Raw genomic sequence first — 18,760 nt, 5'->3', positions numbered from 1 at the left:
ACTCAGGGGCCAGGCTTGGCAGCAAGCACCTTCACCTGCTGAGCCGTCTTGCCAACCCAAGAGACTAATTTTTATTTTAAAAATCCAAACATACAAGTTCAGTTATGGACCTGATATTAAAAACGAAAAGCAATTGTTTCATTTTTTTAAGTTGGATGGAACCTTGAGAGAGAATCGCTGTGGCGCCCTCGAACACTGACCGGCTTCAAGCAACAGGCTGGTTCTTTTTTAGACTGATTTTTTTTTTTTTTTTTTTTTTAACGTGATGAGTGTTTTGCCTGCAAGTACGTCTGTGCACCACATGTGTGCTTGGTTCCCACAGAGGTCAGAAGACCGGATGGGATGCCCTGGAACTGGAGTTACAGATGGTTGTGAGGCATCATGTGCGTGCTGGAAACCGAACCTGGACCCCTTGAAAGAGAATTGCTATTCATCAGCTCGTGCTCCGCCTGCCCGCTTGGCTCCTCGTTCCAGATGCTACTTCACAGAGCTGCAGTGATCCACAGAGCCCGGAATCGCGCCTCCCATCACCTGCTCAGAGGAGGTGCCAATGACGTGGGTGTTCGTGCGCGAAATCCGGCGAGATCCTCCCCTTTCGTCTGGCAAAAGCTCCCAAGACATCATTATAGAAGGAAAAAACGAAGCCGGCTGGCTCTGCCCGTCCTGGCCTCGGATGCAGTAGCTGCTAAGACCGTTTTGGATTTACAACTATTCCGATAGTTCTTTAGCCATCTCCCGGTCACTTAGGTCACTTCATTTTCTGCAGAGATCCCACCAACCACAGAAACTGCGACTTTTGAGCAGACAGTGCCCTCTAGTGCTTGTACTGAAATAATAAAAACTTAAACACTGCCCCTTTTATCTAGTATCAAAACAAAGACAGTCTGCCAAAATCAAATCACGTCTTACTAATCCACTTTTTTTTTCAGATTCACAGTGGTGACATTAGGTCTTGATGTTGCCACAGGCCGTCTGCTGTGGGATACTTAGCAGCAACGCTGGTATCTACCGACCAGACACAGTGCAGCTCCGGTCAGGTGTGGCAACCAAAATATCTAAAGACATCACTAACCGTCCCCAGGGAGCCCTGGCTGACTGAGACAAGCGGTTGAGAAATAAAGCTTGTTCTTCTGGCCAAATACAGGGAGAGGGCTGGGAGGGCGGGGGTGACTCTGTCTATTACAGAACTACACTGCTTCCTTTGTTTTTTACTTTTATCTTTTAATGTGTGTGGGGTACTGCCTGCACGTGCATGTGTGTTCCTGTCCTTGGAGGCCAGAAGGTGGTGTTGGATGCTCTGGAAATGGAGTTACAGATGCTTGTGAGCCACTGAACACGGATCCTCTGGAAGAGCAGCTAGAGCTCTTAACTGTTGAGATGTCTCTCCAGCACCATCTCCCACTTCTTTTTTTAAATCAGGGTCTCGTGTAGCCCAGGCTGGCCTCAAACTCACTATATAGCCAAGGCTGCCCTGAAACTCCTGCTGTTCTTGTCTTGGCTTTCCTGGTGCTGGGATAAAGGCCATGTGCCACTCGGCCATGTCCCTCTCTACTGACATGTGCACATTTATACTATTTTATAATGTGTCACTCAGTAGTGTAACTGTACAACTGGCAAGCTCCTGTTCCAAGAACCTTGAAATGGAGGTACGTTGGCCACAGCAGCTAACGTGCTCACCCCCTGCCTCCACTTCAGAAGCTGTTGCTTTACTGGCTGTTTCTACTGGCTTCACCCATCTCTCTCTAATTCAGAGCAATTAGACAGTCTCCGGGACACACTATAGAGCAAATCAGAGTCTTCGGGCCTTTATACTTTAAAGGACTGATTTAGGACGTACATTTAAAACTAGAACCTAGAAATGTATGTGACTTGGCTAGATTAAAAAGCTAAACAGGGGGCTGGAGAGATGGGTCCAGCTATTAAGGGAGCTGGCTGCTCTCACGGAGGACCTGGGTTTACTGCCAGCAGCTGCATGGTGCCTCACAACCATCTGTAACTCCAGTTCCAGGGATCCGATGCCCTCTTCTGGCCTCTATGGGCACACACAAACATATTTGAAGGCAAAAGGCCCAAACACATTTTAAAAAAATTTTTTTTTTTTTTTAAAGCCACAACTAAACGGAAATGCAATCTAGAAAGCTGTGCTCTGACTGGAGAAAACTCTGCATGTCACCAGACCTCAGGGGACCTTTCCCCAGCTATGTGGAAAGTTCAAGTTACTCTGAAATGTTATTTTAAAACATCTAGAAGTTGTCTTAAGCAAAGAATCCTCGAAATTGGCTAATATAATCCATTGCTAATTTCACAGCACTTTGCACTGCGTCTCCCTCGTAAGAAACTGTCTTGGCTCCTCTCTCCAAGAAGTTGGTGTCCTCCCTCCCAGACCCGGTGGATGTCACTGGACAGGATGAAAGGACTGCAGGTCGACTAAGGAGTCCTCGTGAGTGAAAGAAGGACATGGGGAAGGCAGAGACGGGAACAAGGTGAAGGAACCCGAGGCCAGAGGGGTATGCTGTCTGCTTCAAAAAGGAAGAACTCAGGGGCCGAGGAATGTGAGCTGTGTCTAGAAGCTGTAAAAGGCAAGGGAAAGGTTCACTCCTAAATCCTCCAGAAGCGATGTGTCCATCTCAAAACGTCCTTGATTCCAAAACCGTAAAATTGATTTGTGTAAGCGATGTTCGAGGGAATCTGTTCTGGCAACAACAACAACAAAAAAATGACCACAAGGTAGCTGATTAAGTTTTTAATGTCTTATCCTGTTAGAATTTCTGCATTTGAACAATCGAATCTCATCGGATTGCTATAAAACTCCACGTGTGGGGCTGGAGAGATGGCTTTAGGAGCACTTTCTACTCTCCCAGAGGACCAGGGTTCAGTTCCCTGCACCCCACAAGGCAGCTCACAACCATCTCTTATTCCAGTCCGAGAATGTATGATGCCCTCTTCTGGCCTCCTTGGGCACCACACAAGCATTAGGTGCACAGACATACATGTAGATAAGACACCCATACACATAAAAATAAATAAATAAATAAATAAATAAATAAATAAATAAGCTAATTACTGCCGTGCTTCTCCTAAAATATGCTTATCATTCACTTTTAAGTAAATAACATATTCCAAAATTGTAAGACAGAGGCCAACACAAATGTAAATACCTCTATCCGCCATCAAAAGACGAACATATTTGTTACTTTATTTGCATTTAATTAAATGTGTGGCAAATTTTAAGTAGCTACTGACCAAATCTCAAGAGATAAAGCAGATCTAAGAACCTGTGCTGGCTGATCTTATGTCAACTTGACGCACACACTAGAGTCATCTGAAAGGAGGGAACCTCAATTGAGGAGAGGCCTCCATAAGATCCAGCTGTAAAGCATTCTCTTAATCAGTGATTGATGAGGGCCTAGTCCATTGTGGGTGGTGTCACCCCTCGGGTGGTCCTGGGTTCTATAAGAAAGCAGGCTGAGCAAGCCATGATGTGCAAGTCAGTAAGCAGCACCCCTCCATGGACTCTGCATCAGCTCCTGCCTCTGCCTCCTGGTTCCTGCCCTGTTTGAGTTCCTGTCCTGACTTCCTTTGGTGATGAACAGTGAAGTGCAAGTGTAAGCTTTTTGTTTGTTTGTTTGTTTTTTGTTTGTTTGTTTGTTTGTTTGTTTTCTTTTTTTTTTTTTTTTTTTTTTTTTTTTTTGGCTTTTGGGGCATGGTGTTTCATCACCGAAATAGAAACCCTAACTAAGACAGGACCTGACCATACTGGCTTTTAACAGACTAAAGCTGGATTCTGAAAACAGAATCTAACTTCAGAAGACAAAGGGGCAAAGTTGCCAGTGCCTCCTGGGGTGACTGTCGGGCGAGCAGACCTTCTGATGGGTGGTTAGAAACAGCTGTCATTGCAGCAACAGCTGAACTTGACAAAGGGTGGAACGCAGACCTCGCTCCTTAAATAGACCAATGCCTGGCAGTACGCTCTCCTCGTCCACCACCTGTGTGGGGGCTGCTGCGGTGTGGGGTCACTGCACGGTGCCCGAGGGGCCAGCAGCCCCCCAGATTCCTATGATCACAAGCACTCTCCTAGTCAAGTGTGACTCACACATTCCTAAGCTGTCCCTCAAATAACTAAAACGATAGCATGAACCCCAAAGTCAACAGCTTGCCTTCCTACCTCCAACCATACTGTTTATTATTATTCTACATTCAGCTCGTGGAACTTTCTGAAGAAAACGCTAAACAAAAGCTTGTCACCTACCTCCCCAGCATACTTATGAGAAAAAAAATGAGAATCCCTTCACTGTAGAGTTTTCCCTGAACAAGAAGAAGATAAGTAACCCACAGACACACAGAGAAAGACTGTATGGCGGGGGGTGGGGGTGGAGGGATCTCAAAATAGCTTACCTGGAGGTCTTGGCAAGTAGTGATGAGGGACACTAGATAGAAAGGAAAAGTGATCACAGAGAAGTGGTGTGTTCCTTTCCTGGACAGATGCAACAATATCTTAAAAATATCACAAACTTAAACCACCCAGAACTTCCTCTCTCACCATTCTGAGGGCTTGACATCTGAAATCAAGATGTTTGCAGGTCACCCAAGAGGTTTGCTCGCCTCTGATTGGCCCCTGGTGGCTCTCCAGCCCTGAGCATCCCTTGGCTTGCAGACACAGCCTCAGTCTCTGTCTCCACTGAAACATGGAGTGTTCTTTGTCTCCCCCACCCCATGCCTGTGTATCTCCTCTCCCCTACAAGGACACCAGTCCCAAGACAACAAAGAAGGCCACATCCACCAGTGGAGTTAGGACTTAAACGTGTCTCTTTGGGAGAGACAATTCCCCCCACAACACACAGTAATGAGAAGTTGGGGAAAACTAGAAAATAGAGTACTTTGGGGAAAGAATGGAAATAACACATGGAAAGGGGTCAACAGGAGCGGGTGTAGCGGCTCCTCCAGCAGTGGGAGGTGCACTAGGAAGATCAGGAGTTCAAGGTCTTAGGGGTTCTGTTGCCGTGAAGAGACACCATGACCACGGCAACTCTTCTAAAGGAAAAATATTTCATTGGGACTGGTTTTCAGTTCAGAGGTTGAATCCATTATCATGATGGGAAGCATGGTGGCGTGCAGGCAGACATGGTGCTGGAGAAGGAGCTGAGAGTTCTACATCTGGAACAAGAAGAGAGAGACAGTTTTCCTTGTTAACTGTGATGGTTTGTATAAGAATAGCCTCTATAGGCTCATATATTTGAATGCTCACAGAGTGGCACTATTTGAAAGGGTTAGGAGCCGGGCAGTGGTGGTGCACGCCTTTAATCCCAGCACTTGGGAGGCAGAGCCAGGCGGATCTCTGTGAGTTCGAGGCCAGTCTGGTCTACAGAGCGCAAAGCTACACAGAGAAACCCTGTCTCAAAAAAACCAAAAAAAAAAAAAAAAAAAAAAAAAAAAAAGAAGAAGAAGAAGAAGAACATTACTTAGTTTTAAACCCAGGGAGGCAGAGACAGGTGGATCTCTGAATTTGACGCTAGCCTGGTCTACAGAGTGAGTTCCAGGACAGCCAGGGCTACGCAGAGAAACCCTGGAGAGAGAGAGAGACAGAGACAGAGACAGAGACAGAGACAGAGACAGAGAATGACTGTAAAGCTGGGGTTCAGGTACTTGGGAAGCTACGGCGGGAAGATCATGAGTTCCAATTGGCCTGAACTATATCGTGAGACTGTTTAAAAAAAAAAAAAAAAAGAGGAGAGGAGAGGGAGGGAGGGATGGGGGAAGGAAAACAGAGCATCCTCTAGCTGTTTAAATTTTAATAACAGGCACTTCCAGGAATGCACTCTACACTCTTACCATCACTTTCCCCAAGACAGATTGTACTTCCAAGTGTATTCCATTTTTAGTACAAATAACCGCTCCCACTGACTTCCTAGGAATTGGGAGGATGCCAGCGGAGGGGAGTGACATTTAAAGGAAGTTCCCACCATATTCTTCTACAGTTTAATTTGCATAGATGACAGTTTGGTCTTTCTTGGAAAACAGTATTTAGATTCCACAGACTCTGAAAATGCAGCATTGCTTAGTAATGACTACTGATATTAGAAATAGGGCTTAAAACTCAGAAATAAGAATAGTCGTCTGGCCAGGTGGTGGCACACGCCTTTAATCCCAGCACTCAGGAGGCAGAGCCAAGCGATCTCTGTGAGTTCAAGGCCAGCCTGGTTTATAGAGAAAGTTCCAGAACAGCCAAGCTTAGGCAGTGAAGGAAACCACGGAAAACAGAAAGCTGGTGAAGATATAATTAAATGAGAGGGCCATGTTGCAGCCCCAGCAAGGAGCAGAACTTGACAGCTTCTGCCCTGTGGTTCTGGAGTTAAGGATAGAAGAAAGAGGCTATGGGATTTGCTTCTGTGACTAAGGAAAGCCCACGAGGAAAGGCATGTGGCAGGGGCGTCCCTGAAATGAGGCCCAGAGAGGCCGCTGCATGAAGCTGTGAAGTTGAAGCTGGATTTTCTTGGAGACCCCAAGATGTTAGAGATGCCAGCGTCCTGGGATACCTGCTGAGGACAACTGCTAACAGGAAGTGGAACCAGCCCAAGAGAGAGATGTGTGCTGCAGTCAACAAAGCTGAAAGGAGTTGGAGATCTGAAGAGAGCTTTGACATCAGACATGGAGGTGCAGAGTTTGGAGTTTGCCCAGATGGTTTTGAGTCTTGCTTTGGTCCAGTGTTTCCTCACTGTGCCCCCTTCCCTGTGTTTGGAACGGTAATGTACGTCCTGTGTCATTGTATGTTGGAAGTATGTGATCTGCTTTTTGATCTTGATTTTATAGGGGATTACAGTTAAGAGGTTGCATGAATCTCAGAAGAGATTTTGAACTTTGGACTTTAAAACATCGTTGAGACTGTGACAGACTATGGAGTATTGTGGGATATTTTGATCACACTGACATTCCCAAGACTGGCAATAAAGTTTACCTTGAATCAGAGGATGGAGCTAGCTACTAGCTGACCAAAATTAGCCATAGGGGTTTGGGAGGACTTAGGACATATAGAAAGTCACAGGAAATAGTTAAGGAGGAGTTTAGAAAGATTCTCTGCCCTTTTGGGTCAAGGAAGGAGAGAGAGGTCACTGGCTGCTTCTCTGATCATTCAGGTTCGTACCCCGATATCTGACTCCCGAGTTTTTATTGATAAAGTATAATTAGATAAACACTTCAATGGGGACTTTTGAAGTTGGACAAAATGTATTTTGCATTATGATATTGTTACAAGCTCATGGGGCCCAGAGTGTGAAATGTGATAGTTGAATGTAATTGGACCCCATAAGCTCACTGGGAATGGCACTATTAGAAGGTGTGGCTTTGTTGGAGTAGATGTGGCCTTGGAGGATGTGTGTCATTGTGGAGGCAGGCTTTGAGGTCTCATATATGTTCAAGCTACTTTTAGTGTCTCAGTTCACTTTCTGTTGCCTGCAGATCAAGATATATTAATTCTCAGCTCCTTCTCCAGCATCATGTCTGCCTGCATGCCAACATGTCCCACCATGATGATAATAGACTATATCTCTAATACTGTAAGCTTCACCCTTAGGGAAGGCTTTCTCACTCCCATAGGTCTGAGACATAGGTCCTTGGCATGACCATGCCAACAATACACATTCACTGTGAACTTCATCGACTCTTTACACATTCACTCAAGGCTCCCTCTGCTCCCTACATTACTATTTTAAAATAATTAGACAAAACTAAAAGAATCCATAAAAAATGTAATATATGCTTTTTAAAAAAAAAAAACAGAACATCACAGATCATTGGCAACAGGACAGGTTCTCGGTAATCTATAGTGTCGAGTGGCTCTCATAACAAATTGTGGTTATGCAGAGACAAGATTGTTCAAAGGATAGCCCTGGTTCTGACAGGGAGCTAAGAGGCACCCAGGGGTGTCTGTAGCCACTGGAGTTTCCTAGAGAGATGGCATGCAAGCTCAGGCCATTTGGTTCCCAAATTCAGCTGCACTGTCAAGGTCATGCCTACATCTGAGCACAGTGCCCCCGGGTGCCCTTGGGCACATGGCACACTCTCCTGATAGGGAGTGAATGGCCCATACATCCTGCAGACCTTCCTGTTGTGAATTCCTGCTTGAACTGAATAACATTTACTGATGTTACTTCAGGAAGTGGTTGAAGCCAAGACCACACAGTACGCGCTCAAGCTAATTCCAGCTGGTTAGTGGGTTAATAAAAGTAAATCAAAACAAGGATCACCAAAACAAAGCAGAATTAACTAACCTCACGTCTCTGGAAGATGAGACACTTTCTAGATAAGCCAGGAATAAAACAGTTTACTAGCTGGGTAGTGGTGGTGCATGCCTTTAATCTCAGCGCTCAGGAGGCAGAGGCAGGCGGATCTCTGTGAGTTCGAGGCCAGCCTGGTCTACAGAGCAAGTTCCAGGACAGGCTCCAAAGCTACACAGAGAAACCCTGTCTCGAAAAACCAAAAAAAGTTTACTAGATAAATATTATACACCTTCATATAGTCCAAATAGGAAGACAAAGATTAGACGAAGTATTTTCATCTAAAATGATAAAGGACTGAATGTCATTATCACTTTAAAAAATTGGCTGACCTTTAATCCCCATACTCAAGAAACAGAGGCAGATCTCTGAGTCAGAGCCAGCCTGGTCTACACAGTAAGTTCCAGGACAGCTAGGGCTACACAGGGAAACCCTGTCTCAAAAAACAAAAATAGCCGGGCGGTGGTGGCGCACGCCTTTAATCCCAGCACTCGGGAGGCAGAGCCAGGCGGATCTCTGTGAGTTCGAGGCCAGCCTGGGCTACAGAGTGAGTTCCAGGAAAGGCGCAAAGCTACACAGAGAAACCCTGTCTCGAAAAACCAAAAAAAAAAAAAAAATAGTAATAAATAATAATAATAAGTTCAGGGAACATAGAGATGGCAGCATTTAAGAGCACTTCCTCTCTTCCCAAGTACTGGGCTGGTGCCTGGTACTCAAAACCACCTGTAACTCCAGCTCCAGGCCATCTGGCACCATCTTTTGACCTCTGTGGGCACCTGCTCTCACACACAAAATAAATAAAAATAAATTTTTAAAAATTATTTATGGGGTTAGAAAGAGCACTGTCTGCTCTTCCAGAGGACCTGGTTTCGATCCCCAGCACCCATATACCAACTCACAACTGTCTGTAACTCCAATTCCTGGGGATACAACACCCTCTTCTGCCTTCTCAGGCACATGGTGCAGGCAAAACACTCACACACATAAAATAAATACCTAAAATAAAGCTTTTAAAGAATTAGAAACTCAAAGCATCTGGCCACATGTCTGCTCTCAGAAGAGAGCAGGGGGCGCACAACCCGGGTCCCGCCCACCATTAGGGTTACATCAGTTAACGTCATCAAGACACGCCCCCACAAGCACACTAGAGGCCCTTCTCCCGGGTGATTCTGGATTCTGTCCTGTTCTCAGATCCTTGCTTTAGGAGCTTGGGACCGTTAGAGGACATCAAATACGACACTAATTCATGAACTAAAACAGGGAAACATTAGCCCCTACAGCCAAGAGCAACTGAGTGGTCTGTAACCTTCAAAAGCATCAAGGCTGCTGGGCGCGGTGGCCCAAGCCTGTAATCTCAGCACGTGGAAGGTGGAGGCGGAAGGGTCAGGAGTTCTAGGTTATCCTTAGCTAGATAGCAAATCCACGGCCAGCCCCGGCTACTTGAGACTCTTGTCTCAAAAACCAAAAGGCAAGCGAAGCATCAAAATCATGAACACTGGAAAAAAACACTGAGAAACTGTTTCAGCTGAGGAGACTAAAGAGTCAGAACCACTCAATCTAGGAACACGTGACTCAGAACAGAAGTGTCGCTCTACTAAAGGGTGTTACATAATGAACACTGAGAACAAACACAAGGACACAAAGGAGAGTGGCTTTCAAGACGGCTGCATCTACCCAACGTCCTGACCTCAGAACACACTGACAGATGCAACCAGCCGTGTGTACCCAGCCACACCCTGAGAACAGGCAGCTGGCACCAAAAGTCCTGCACCAACAATCCAAGCTGCAGACAGGCGAAGCTCCCTCACAAGAGCCGTAAACACCCAGGCAGCCTGTAGGCGGCTCAGCAGATGCTGGTCTCCAGCACACCTCAACAAAACCACACGTCCTGGAAACCCGGCCAGTGACCGCATCTCCTGCCTCTGGCCTTGGTGACTGTTGAGTGTCTGGCACCCTGGCTGACCTGGCTAAGCACAACTGAGGCGGTGACAGCTAGCCTCTGTCACTCTCAGAGTACGTACGTCAGCTGGAGAACCAGCACCCACTCACTGTCCTTCCCACCAGGGATGTGGACATGGCGGCTTGCTGTGCACTGGGCATCCGATTTGTGACCTGTTTGTGCCACCTCTACCCAACGTCTGTGAGTGAACTCTGCCTCCAGAGATGGATGGCATCACTTAGAGCTAGATGGTCAGGTTGTTAGAGTTTTGCCGGGGATTGTTCCCCGCTTTTTAATGTGTGAACCATAAACTGTGCATTTGAAAAAGACACCTGACCTGCCTGTCTGTGACACAAATCATGTTCAAGACAGAGAAAATGATAATGTTTGAGTAGGACCTAAAGGTAAGGTGGTACTAACGACATGCTAATACCCCCCCTTTTTTTTTACCTGTGTGCACGTGTGGCAAGAGTGTGCAGGTACCCACAGAGGCCCGAAGATGATTTTGGGTCCTCTGGAGATGGCATCACATGTTGTGAGCCATCTGACATGGGTGCTGGGAACTGAACTTCTACAGGAGCAGAAAGCATTCAACCACTGGGCTACCTCTCCAGCCCAGTAAGCCCTTGTTGTGATGGTTACATTCCTTACAAATGAGAGTGTGCTTGTGTGTTGTTTTTTTGTTTTGTTTTGAGATAAGGGCTTATTGAGTTCAACTCAAACCTTCAATCTTCCTGTCTCAATTTCTCAGGCACTAGGATTACAGATAGATGTGCACCACAACACACAGCTATTTAATTTTTAAACACAATTATCCCAGTCAGGGTATGGTGGCACACGCCTTTAATCCCAGCACCCCGGAGGCAAAAGCAAACTCTGGGAGTTTGAGGCCAGCCTGGTCTACAGAGTGAGTTCCAGGACAGCCAGAATTATGTAGTGGGACTCTGTTTCAAAAACAAAACAAAAAAGACACAATTATCCCAACATAGGAGGCATCAATGCCCTGAAAGTTTGGCAAAGATTTAAGAATATAAAAATTGCAGAATGATTAGTCTACAATCAAATATAATTAAACATAACAAAGAAATTAAGGGCTGGAGAGATGAGTCAGCAGTTAAGAGCAGTTAATGCTCTTACAGAGGACCCGGATTTTGTTCCAGCACCCATGTGGCAGTTCACACTGCTTCAGAGGTTCCAAAACCCTGATTTGGCCTCCATGGGCATCAGGCACACACATGGTATACATATACACAGCTAAAATACTTACATGTTAGCATTCAGGCATCTGTACTGGCTTGTCCTTAGGGTCCTGACAAGATACGTCCTTAGCTGCAGCCACTAACAGCACTCCTCCCCCCAGCCCCCACCCCCGTGCACATTAGACACATTCCCTTATAAAAGACAGGCCTTAAGCCGGGTGCATGCCTTTAATCCCAGCACTCGGAAGGCAGAGCCAGGCAGATCTCTGTGAGTTCAAGGCCAGCCTGGTCTACAGAGCAAGATCCAGGACAGGCTCCAAAACTACACAGAGAAACCCTGTCTCAGAAAAAAAAAGAAAAAGAAAAAGGGAAAAAAAAAAAAAAAAACAAGCCTTGCCCACCTCCTTCCTGTCTCTTTCTCTCTGCCATCCTTGTCCCCAGGGACCAGTCTCTGCCCCTTTTCATCTTCCTCTTCTCTCCTCAGCTCTTGTCTCCCCAATAAACCCTCCATGTGAGTTCTGTTGTGTCATGTGACTTTCTGGGACCCCTTGTCTCCAACCCGCCAAGGTCACGTCTACTGTTTTTAAATAAATAACAATATACACAAAACAAGAATAAATAAATCTAAGCTGGAGAAATAGCTCAGTGATTAAAAAAAAACACTGGCTGCTCTTCCAGAGGACCAGATTCAATTCCCAGCACCCACATGGCAGCTCATGACCATCTGTAACTCCAGTCCTAAGGGATTCTGATAGAGTGCCTCAGTTGTACAACAGGATTCCTATGAGATGACCTCTGCTCAACCAGTTTGGTTTTTTGGTTTGGTTTCATTTGGTTTTTGGGGTTTTTTTTTTGTTTTTTTTTTGTTCCCCCCCACCCCCAGACAGGGTTTCTCTGTGTAGCCATGGCTGTCCTGGTACTCACTTTGTAGACCAGGCTGGTCTCAAACTCACAGATCTGCCTGCCTCTGCCTCCCAAGTGCTGGGATTAAAGGCTTGAGCCACTGCCACCCAGCCTCAGCCAATTCGTTATCTGTCAATCCAGAAAAGAATGTCTGTTGGGAGAGCCTGTCTCCCAAGACACTCTTGGGTAAATAGTCTCAGGAGGGAAAGGCTGCAGGAGACGCACAGAGCCCCCCACGGCTGCAGGAGACACACAGAGCCCCCCATGCCTGAAACAGTTTCTTCATTCCCAAGCCCCTATGCAGCTCCTGTAAAGGGTGGCAGCTAGCTTCTTCCCTTGGCAGACCCCCTCAACTTCCCAAAGGAGAGAGGCTGCCCCTCACTGTGTGTGCTAATAAACTGGTTCCACCTGGTGAAGGGCCGACTCCGGTCTCTTTCTGCCTCCGTCCCTTTGCACTGCCTCAGACATCTAAAATTCGGCACTGAAACGCAGGAAGGGCATCTGAAGTCTGCTGGTGCCCAAGGCCCTCACACAGACCTCCCTCGTCTCATCCACACACAGGATCCCAGTGGCCCCTCATCTCTCTGAGGCAGCCGTTTCTTTTACTCTCTGCCTCCACCTCCTCTCCACTCTCCTGTTTCAGTCTGACGCCGTCTGTCTGACGTCCATATGGGAGTTCTTCTTTCATGCACCCAACACAGCCAAAAGCGTCGGGACAAAGCAACTGGGACTTAACCGGGGGGCACCCCATTAGGTCTCCAGGGTTCTAGGAACCCTGCCTCCATCTGCTGAGAGGCTTGCTCAGTGGGAACTTTCAATGGCCTACTAAGCCTGGAAATGTGCTGGTCTGGAGTCAGACGCCCTTCCTACTTTCCAGGACTGTTTGATCGATTTAAAACCCAAGGGATGCCTCCGGTGGCTGGATTTGACCCTTTTTTACCTTGGTTCTGCACCTGCCATGGGTTCCAAATGGTCTGTGGGAAAAGACATACCCTTAGCCCGTCTGTATTCTAATCTGAAAAGGCTCCATTTGGGAGACCTCGGATCAGCCACATGTGTCGGCTCCCAGGCCCAATCTGGTCTCAATACACACTGGACAGTGACCACAGCAGGCTTGAGTTGGGAACTTTCAATTTCAGTATCTAAACTAATTTAGATAACTTCACAAGACAAAATGGAGACTGGTCCAAGTCCCCTCCTCCATAAAACTCCCAGCTCAGCCCTTGCAACCATGCCCTGAGCCGGAAGGCCCAAGACAGAACAGTCTCTCTGCTTGTCTAGAGTCCATGCCTTCTCCTGGCCTTTTCAGGCACCAGGCATACACATGGTGTACATACATACATACACACACACACATAAAATGAAAAAGAAATTAAGAGTAAACCTTCTTTAAAAGAAGTTTTTAAAAAAGTCTGCTAGAAAAAAGTAAGTGTAGTATAAAAGAAAATGGATTGCATAGAATCAAAGAGTCATAAACTTGTCAGATTAATTTAGAAAATCCCCCTCAAGACCAGCTGGCACAAGAGCCACAGAGCCACCAGGCCATTCACTTTGTTTCTCACTTACCTTGTCCCAGGCACAGAATAAGCTAACTCTTACCTAATCACCAAGGACTTGAAATGCGGCTAATTCAAACTGAGTCATAAACCTCCACCCACCCCAGACTGTAAGGACTGTGTAAGAAAAATCAATTTCAGTAATTTTTTTTTGCATTGCTTACATGTTAAAATTATATTTGGATTTGTTGAGTTATATAAAATATACTGCTAAAATTAATTCTGTTTCCTCCTTTTTTTAACACGACTGCTAGGAAGTGTTAAACGTATCTGTGACTCGAATTCTAGATAGCAGTATATGTCCATTCGTGAGTGTCGATCTAGGACACAGATCAAGCAAAACTACTTACTGCAGTCAGTGCTCACATACAACCTCCCTACAAATGAGCATGTCAACACCAGGTATGGACTCCAGTAAGCAAATGCAGCGGTCTCCAGATCGCGTCACAAATGGATGGGCGTTGCAGTAACACAGTGAAGTGCAAAACAGGCAATCAGACCTTCCCTGAAATGAGCAAACTGAAGTGCTGGCATCCTGTCAGCCTCCTGGGTACAAGCTGTCAGCTCAACCATTTCCCTGCCCGTTGTTACTCTCCTGGCTCAAAAGCGTGGTTCAGACACGGTTCTTCAAAGGCTGGAGTTATGAATTATTCACCTTGCTGTCTACTGCTCAGATGCCATAAGCAAAGGTATTCATGTTGTTAAATTTGATGCCTTTAATGATAGCTACATTCGTGTTTGCCTCAGGAAGGATTTGTGCATAATTGTGCACTGTTGTTTATCTGTTAATCACAAATGACTGTAAAGATTAAACATGCAAAGAGTAAAAGGAGAGCAAATGACTCAGTTGTGTAAAGTGAATGACATCTGATGTGTGGAGTGAGAGCCTGTTAGCCACAATGCACAATGTATGTTCTGATATCAAGAATAAAGTCCTAGAGACAGACCACCACACACACACACACACACACACACACACAAAAAAAAAAAAAAAAAAAAAAAAAAAAAAAAAAAAAAAAAAAAAACCAGAGGAGACAAAATGGAAAGCAGGTTCATGGAAGGACCCATGTGATGTTTTGGCCTCGTGACACAGGCCAGATGGTGTCTTCACCTGAGTATCCTATAGGCTGAGAAAGCAACTTCCATATCAAGTTCACCTGCTAGTAATTTTTTTTTTAAACAGCACAGCAGACTGTTAAAAAAGGGAAAATAAGCTGAGTGGTGGTGGCATGCCTTTAATCCCAGCACTCGGGAGGCAGAGGCAGGTGGATCTCTGTGAGTTCGAGGCCAGCCTGGTCTACAGAGCGATTCCAGAACAGGCTCCAAGGCTACACAGACAAACCCTGTCTCCAAAAAAAATTTAAAAAATTAAAAAATTTAAACTGCTCAGCCATTAGCTCAGTCCTACCATTGTCTAGCTCTTACAATTATACTCTGCCCATTTCTATTAATCTATATGTCGCCATGTGTTCCGCGGCTTTACCCGCTGCCTTTACATGTTGCTCCCTGGACGGCAGGCTGGCGTCTCTCCACCTTTCTGTTCCCCCAATTCTCCTCTCTGCTAGTCGCGCCTATACTTCCTGCCTGGCTACCGGCCAATCAGCGTTTTATTTATCAGTCAATCATAGCAACATAACAAATAATGTTTCTAAGCATTAAAAAAATTTACTAAGTCAAAAAGAAAAAAAAAGTTCTTTCCTGAGAAATGCTACGACTCACAGAAAACTTTGGCTTCTCTTCATAAACAACACAAGTTAGAAGCTGTGGGTCAACTTGGAATGTGTCCAGAGCCAAACTGACTACCCCATCTCCTGCCACAGCACACTTGAACCCCGATCAGTCCACTGGGAGCTAACCTAAGAAAAGGATGAACTAGACAATGTTTATTATCAAACTCACCAACAAGATGACAGAGGCCTGTTCCAGCTTTTGAATCCTGCTCACTAAGAGCAGAATTTCATCTACTGTGCCCCTAAAATAGCATTCTGAAGTCTGGGTTATAAAAAAACAAGATAAAGAAATATAAGCTATATGTGCAGACCGTACAGACCGTACATGTAGAAATTGGAGCAAGTTTCTCAATACCAGTGAGAGCCCATTCTCCCCCTCTGAAGGCACCATCCTCTGACTCATGAAGGCACCATGGCTCATCTTCTCTCCCCTTCAACAGGGAGGTGTTTGTGAGAGAAAACAGACTTTAAAACTTACAGCAATGAGAACTTGCTGGCGGTGGCAGCACAGGCCTTTAATCCCAGCACTCAGGAGGCAGAGGCAAGAGAATCCCTGAGTTGGAGGCCACTCTGGTCTACAGAGTGAGTTCCAGGACAGCCAGAGATACACAGAGAAACCCTGTCTCAAAACCACTCCTCCCCACCCCCACTGCCTGCTTTTAAACCTTATGCTTTTACATTTTGTTTTTGTTTTAGACTGGTGGATTCATGAAGGAACTAAACCATTTTCTTCCCCTAATCTTTTAAACAACTAAAAAATTCTTTAAAATATCTCATCATACTTTTTTTTTTTTGAAGAGGTAGCTGTTGAGTGCAGTCAATGGCCCCCAAAGAAAACATTCCAATCGGCTCACACTGTGGAAAGAGGGGTTGGAAAATACAAGAAAACACAAGGCTTTGGTCAGATCAATCTATAAGAAACCAGTAAAAGGGTATTTTGTTCTTGTTTGTTTTCTAGGAATTTCTTCTTTTTCTTTTTTGGTGGTATGGTTTAAATGCAATAGTTTTTGGGAATGGATATATTTTTGCCAATTGAAAACTAGAAAGGCAAATGATTTTTTTATAGCATAGAGAAGATTCACTATAAAAATCTTTTTAGTTTGCAACTGTTAACTAAGTTATACTTAAAATTTGCACCATTGTGAAAAGGAGCAAAATAGTCCGGGGCATTTGTTTTTAGATTAAAATGTTTCTGGATGGCCAGGCAGTGTGACACTTGCCTTTAATCCCAGCACTCAGGAAGCAGAGGCAGGTGGATCTCTGTGAGTTCAAGGCCAGCCTGGTCTACAAAATGAATTTCAGGACAGCTTGGGCTACACAGAGAAACCCTGTCTCAAAAAATAAAGACAAAAACAAAAACAACAAAATGTTTCTGGATAAGGAAAAAAATCAAAACAACGTTTTGTCTTGTGAAGTATGTCAGCACTTGGGAGGCAGAAGAGGGAAGACCTCTCTCTGTGAGTTCAAGGCCAGCCTGGGCTACATAGAGATGCCCTGTCTCTAAAGGAGGAAAAAAAAAAATCGAAGTGTGTTACCCTTTGGTTCGGGACCAAACCATAAGCTTTGTGCTGTACTCTACTTCATCCCACTGACCCTCTCCTTTTTTTATTTGAAGGTAGGACTATGTAGGCCAGGCTGGCCTCCACCTCAAGATTCTCCTACCTTTTCCACATTTCCCATAACTCCCAAGAAACTTCTACATACGAAACAAACTGATGCAAATATTCTAAAGTGACTTATTGATTATAATAAAAATCATTTAAGGACAGTTTTGCTTCATTGGTACCTTCATCTGATGACTAAAAGAGGAAAAAAAAATAAGTCCGAATTCTTCAACTGATCTTTACAAAGTCTCCCCAATGGAATCGCTGGGTCCGGTAAAGAAAGCCTGTGTAGATAACACTTGATTTGTGTGGTCCGGGTGTTGTTTTTCAATGCTTTCCCCCGAGTAACTGCTCAACTTGACTGATTTAGTTTTTTGTTTTTTGAGACAGAGTTTCTCTGTGTAGCCCTGGCTATCTTGGAACTTTCGATAAAGATCAGGCTGGCCTCGAACTTGGAGGGATTAAAGGTGTGCACTACTGCGCGACTGATCTAGTTTTGAGTTTGATCAACGTGGCTGTTCTAGCTTTCAGGATAAGGAAAAGGGGACAGATAGGACAGCTAGCTCCTAAGGACAGAGGCCAAGGTCAGAGAAAAAAGTATCCCTAAGGGACAACTGGGGCAGACCCTGCACAAACAAGATGGAAAAGCAAAAGTGGCCCCAGTTCCAAACACAGATCTTAAACAAAACTGGAGGCCGGTTTGGATGGCTCAGCAAGTCGCTTGAGCTTGTTTGCTAGGACCCAGAGGGAAGAACAGACTCCGAGTTATCCTGACCACTCTGGCGGGGGACAGACACACACACACACACACACACACACACACACACACACACACACACTGGGGGTGGAGCTATGGCTCCGCGACATAACGCACAGGCTGCTCTTCCAGAGGATCTTGGTTCAATCCCCTGCACCCACACAGCGGCTCACAGGCACACGCGTGGTGCACATCTGTACATGCGGGCAAGCCACTCATACACATTAAAACTTTAAAATATTAAAAATAAAACTAGCTGTCGTTCCTTGGAAAGACACACAACGCTGCTGTTTCCGATTACTGGCTGACCAGGATTGGGCGATATTTTCCACCGTTAGATTCTGGAATGATTCCGTATTTGAAACTAGGTGTCGAAAAGCAAAGGTTACACGATACGAACAACAAAGAACCGCCTCGGGGTTCCGCGGGATTCAGGAGGCGGAAGCTCGGGAACCGGGCTTCCGGCGCGACTCCGCATGCGCAGGAGTTCCGCCGAGCGGGGTTGCGGGGAGGAGCGAGGCCGTGTCACATGGCCGGCGCTGCAGCGTTTCTGGCCCAATCGAGTGTAGAAAGGCGCCCTGGTGACGGGGTTCGGGCGGCCCGGGATCGGGTCTGTCCGTCCTCTCCCGTTAGTCCCTGGGGCGATCCCGTCTGACGGGGAGGCGCCTGGGCCGGGCAGGTGCATCCGACGTGGGCGCGCGGTGACGTCAGAGCCGCCTTTGCTAGCTCGGTAACGGGTGCTCGCCCGTCAGTCCGGTCTCGGCGGGAGATCCCAGCTCGACTGCAGGACGCGCTGCTGCAG

This window comes from Peromyscus eremicus, chromosome 6 (genome assembly GCF_949786415.1).
Source record: "Peromyscus eremicus chromosome 6, PerEre_H2_v1, whole genome shotgun sequence".
NCBI lineage: Eukaryota > Metazoa > Chordata > Mammalia > Rodentia > Cricetidae > Peromyscus > Peromyscus eremicus.
The sequence above is the reverse complement of the archived record's forward strand: the minus strand, read 5'-3'. Positions refer to the sequence as shown.